The sequence below is a fragment of the Bidens hawaiensis genome, unplaced genomic scaffold, assembly GCF_021521415.1.
Source record: "Bidens hawaiensis isolate Kalapana, Puna unplaced genomic scaffold, B.hawaiensis_p1.1 tig00032426_1, whole genome shotgun sequence".
NCBI classification, from domain to species: domain Eukaryota; kingdom Viridiplantae; phylum Streptophyta; class Magnoliopsida; order Asterales; family Asteraceae; genus Bidens; species Bidens hawaiensis.
Window position 1 is genome coordinate 10,688 of NW_027495520.1, and position 5,370 is coordinate 16,057.

Here is a 5,370-nt window from a genome sequence, read left to right on the forward strand (position 1 = left end):
AGAGTTTAATCCATCGGACTCCTTTTTATCCCTTGAGAATTCCCAAATTAGGTTTCATCCAACCTAATTCAACTCGTGCTATGCTTATGTTGTTGTATTTTCACTCTGTATTTGGAGAATGCAGATATTCATTTTTTAGGTCAGAATACAAGGAAATACTGACATTTTGTTGAATTAATTAATTAATACCTATGACTAGTATATATAAGAAACTGAAATAAGATGTAGTAGGTTTAAACTAACAGGTTATCATCATAATTTCTCAATCCTGTTTCAGATCAAACTTTAATACGAATAATCTTAATTACATGTTTCCAATAGGTTTTCCTGATTAATTAACTCTTTTTGTTTACTTACTTAAATGATAAGTAAATGAACAAAAGTTTCATTTAGTATTTCAGTTGCATTTCGTGTCCCAATTTGAGATTTCCGTGCAGCCGAAAAGGACATTATTTGTTACATGTTGCAAATATTAACATTCTTAAATCACTGATCGAGTGACTTCAACTTGCTAAACAAGTCACACATTTTCCCCTTCCTAATCTGTTAGATTTGCTTTGCTACTTCCTACTTCTTTCCTTCACCTAAAGACACTCTATAATTGTGATAACATTCGGCGATTCTATGTTCAAATGCTTTTGATTTTTTACCCTATTATGAACTTTTTTTTATATCTGCGAAAGAGAAAAAAGAAATTGCGTCAGAGTGTTTGTGTGGAATTGAATGGTTTCCTCCCTGTTACGCATATTGAGACCTGGATCTTCAACTTGGCTTAATTACAACTATCCCTTGGTTGTTTCCTGCGTATATTAAAACCTAACCAGCTTCATGCAGATATATGTATTTCTAACGTGAAACGTTCCAATAAAGGTGTTTAGCTCAATATAGTTTCACGTGTGTGATGACATATCAGTTCTGTTGTAAAACCCCTAGGAAACATCAAAGGGCTAATGTATTTTACGTTCCTACCTTTTTAAGCTATATGAAACACTACTTATCATTTCTTAAATAATGCCAATGTCGATTTGTGAGTGAGCTGTCATCTTGTAACAGATAGCATGGACAAACAAGAAGCATGATCTGTATCTTGATAATTTGGAATCATCTTTTGTTAAGCAGTTGCACCGGTCTATATTGAAAAAACATGAAAAGCGTGCAGGTAAACAATGCTTTGTGAGAGTAACCAAAATGCAGGACCGCACCACTGCTACGAGTTTGTGCGCACGGGACAATAATAGTTTTTCCAGTGAGGCTGGAATCAGTACAGAGCAGACTTTTGAACAGCATGGGAAATCGCTTAATTACTTTGAAGGTGATTATTAATCTTTCGTGTTAGCGTATGTGTCCAAAGAGTTTTCATGGGTACACGTGCGGGTAGGGACAGGATATCTCGGATTTTCTCACTCTTAATTTTTATGTCTCAAGTATGTTCATGCAGCGCGTATATGGTAGTAACATGTTTTCTTGTTTTATTAGTTAATAAGTTTATCCATCTAATGATGTTTCCTTAGAACTTTACTTGCAAATTTCCAAGTTTACTGGATATCATTTAAGGCTTGATTCTTTCTATGAACGCGCTTGTATGATAGTGGTGAGTCTTTGGCACTGGAAAACTCACGGGACCCCACCAGGGGCGGAGTGGCTTTGTTGCCACGACCCATTAAGATTTAGCACCGCGTCACCCTGCTAATCATAGGGTTAATGACAAATATAAGTGGAAACTGGATTCGTAGCTAAGACCTCCTTAAGAAGGCTTGAGACACTTACCACCCCCACACCCCTCCCCGAAGGTTGAGTTTGTATTAGATTCATTAGTTGATAACTTTTTCTAGGGTTGTAAAAGGTGTGACGGTTAAAGTTACACCGCTACTCAATGGATCATGGAACTAGGTAGGTTAAAAGGCGTGATGATTAAAGTCATTTAGTGCACAAACATGTGTGACACGGTTTCCTATTTTAAGTTAGATATTGAGCTATAATGCTATATACTTTTGGCTTAGAAACCGAAAGTGTGGTAAATTTAATGAAGTATCATCAAGAGTAAGAAAACCGTGTGACGGGGAAGAAAACTTGAAAAAGTGCAAGATCATCTTTATAACAACCGAAACTTTATAAATTGCAACAAAGTCATTTACTTTTCCACCGTTGAACATCTTTATCTTGTGGTCCTCATTTATATGGCATCACAAGAAATATAGATATGATTTTGGGCGTATCAACTGCTTTATACAACGAGAAACAATACAAATATTAAATTGTTAAAATGTATAGATCTCACTGGTTTCTGTGAGAAACTCAAATTCATTTATTTATTTGCAGAATTCTCGGACCAAAACTTTCCAGATGAAACTAACGAGCCGATGTGTGTAACAACAAGGTCAAAGACTATTGTATCATAAGTTTGAAGCAAAGATAATTCAGGTAAAGTTTATTACCCTCACATTCATTATCTTTGGTAAGGCAAAACAAACAGTGTTGACTAATGGGTAAAAAATGGTCAACTTTGTGCTGGTTGAGACTTGAGATGTGTTGGATTGAGTTGGGTTGATTGGGATCACCTTTTCAAAAATACCTTTTGTTGATAACGTGTCGTTTGACCCATTTGACCGATTCCTTTTTTTTATTTTTGTGTTTTTAAAGTTAACCCATTTGAGTCATTTGACCTTTTAAAGACAAAACCTAACCTGTATTAACCAGCTTCCCTTTTGGTGATTTTTTTAAATCAACCCTTTTGACCTATTATAGATAAAACATAACCCGAAGCAACACGTTTGTAAGTAAACGGATCGAAATGATCACCTCACTGTTTTACACTGTCTTAATAACAGACAGATATCACGTGCAGGAAGCTCAGCTGCAACATATGGACCCAAAACCGATACGTCATCAAAACTTTCTTAAAGTAAATTCTTGGTCTCTTTATTACTTACCTTCAACCTACACCTTTTCTTTCTATTTTGGCAACAAAATATGGACCCGACCCATTGACCCGGCCCTACAAATACCCTATTTTATATATAAAAGTGTGAGCAGGGATAGTTTAGACCACCAATCTGAATAATTGTTTTGTAGAAAAAAAAGTAGAGGTATATAATTATGTTGATATTGGAATGTTCTATTTGGCTGTTGGGTGATTCTATTTCTCAATCTATCATATTTGGTTTTCATTTTTGTTGTAGTTTGACCATTATTCTTGGTAAATAGTTTGCAACAAGGATCAAATATTGGACAAAATGTGTAAATATGAGACAAAAAACAAGTTGGTTTTTATGTTATTTAAGCATTATTCTAAATTTAGCCCTGCTTGCGGTGCGCACATATGATGTATATATGTGTGAACCCTCGGGTGGGCAAAAGTGAAATTGCACTAATTTTGACGTTATTTTACTAATCTTGTGAAAATAACGTTAAAAGTGACGGACGGTTAATCAGGCATCATGTAGTGGCGTTGATAGCTGAAAGATAAGGGTACATGCACCGATCAGCCGGTGTCCCGATGATTGAGTGCTATGTGCCTTATGTCCAAGGCTTGATGCAAAACTACTATCGAGCCGGGGGTCTCACCGGAAGCAGCTTCTCTATCCCTATGAGGTAGAGGTAAGGCTGCCTACATCTTACCCTCCTCAGACCCTACCATAGCTTTGATATTGGTGGGATATACTGAGTACGATGATGATGATGATGATGATGATGATGATGATGATGAAGCATTATTCTAAATTGGATGTGTTTTTGGGTTTTTTTTTTTAGATTTTGGGAAGATCTTAAACAACGAACCAATATAAAAAGATGTTCCATTTTGAACATTTCTTGCTCTTAACTTAGTTGGGAAGATTTGTTTCTATAAAAAAAAAGAGATGTGTTGGGTCTTTTATGAAGAGTTGTTCACACACACACATATATATATATACACACTAGTAAAAACCCGCGTGATGCGGCGGCGAAGACAATTTACAGTGCGAAACTCGTTTTAAATTAGTTTTATCAATCCTTTTGTTATAGTTGTATACGACATATGTTTCTTATTCGTATAATTGGTGTGATCTATCTGAATCATGAGCTTTACATATCTTAGTTGAATAGTAACGGGCACACAAATAATAAAATGAGCATGCACTAAAACCCAATTTGGCAATAAGGTCAACATCAACTTGTATTTCAAAAATGTAATTGTGCACAAGCTAACAAACACAAATGAAATCGAAATATAATCATCAATACAATGGTCCCAATGCTGTACAAAAACAAAACATGTGGTACTGATCTACTGCTATATAAGATATAGCCTATATCTCCATTTTCACATCTTTTATCTTTCCTTGTAGACAAGAATGAATAAAAATGAAACTAAACCTACATAGTAGTTAATTCATGATCTGTCAAATATAAATCTAACAAATAATCAATAAATCTTTTGTGTGTGAAAGCATCCCACATACAAGGAAGGACCCATGCCACCCTATTTGGCAGCTCTTAGTCTCGTACAACCTGTAGTATACCAAGAAACAAAAAATATGTTAAAAAAACATTTAGGGTATTTTTCCGAATTTAGATTATTGTTCAACATATTTGAATCAGTAATTGGGTCACAGTTTTATTTCAGGTCAAACAACAATTCGGGCCAGGTCTGGTCTGTTTGTTGTCGTGTCAAAGTTAAACGGGTCATAATATTTCATACGAATCAGACTTATATCAAGGGGCAATCTAGGAATGCATAACTTTTTATTTGTTTATCCGTTGCTACAACTTCGTGAATATTAAGTAGCAATTCTGTGACTGGTGAACCATATTTAAGCTGCACTACACAAATATGATTCTCTCACTTTTAATAACCAAAAACATAAAAGCAAAAAAAAAGTGAAGCGAGTGGAGATACCTTCATTGCATTATGGTGTGTAGCATTGGCACCCAAAAAAATTGGAAAGTCGTTATCTTGGAAACCGTTCACAAAATTTCAACGGAATTTGGTCCCTAGAAGGCTAATGACCAGCACTAAACTTTTCATTGCTGAAATATTTCCTTTAAGACAAATCTGTACAACAATTGTTAAACAACCATTTAAATAACTATATATGAAGCTTCTAGAAGAAATGAAAACAAAATAAACCTCAATGACATAAAGAATATTTGGAAGATGATTCTTTGATTCATTACCAGGACCTGCACATAAAATAAATAAAGTATAATAAACAAAATACATACTAAATATAAAAAAAAATGTTGGCAGAACAATGGCGGAGGATAGTGATGGGTATCTATCATTAGTTCATCTATGTTTAGTTATATACGTACGTTTATACTCCTTTATATGTGTTCATCTATCTCAGCTTTGTTCCTTCGTTTTTTGATATTTGTTTACGCTTGCAAAGC

The 5,370-nt window shown here is 34.8% G+C and overlaps 1 long non-coding RNA gene across 1 annotated transcript; it reads left to right on the forward strand.

Moving 5' to 3' along the window:
- The first annotated feature begins 685 nt into the window (after positions 1–685).
- LOC143583490 (uncharacterized) lies at positions 686–3,114 on the forward strand. The gene is made up of 3 exons (XR_013144181.1): positions 686–896; positions 946–1,312; positions 2,320–3,114. It is a non-coding gene; the product is annotated as an uncharacterized LOC143583490 (long non-coding RNA).
- The last annotated feature ends 2,256 nt before the right edge of the window (positions 3,115–5,370 follow it).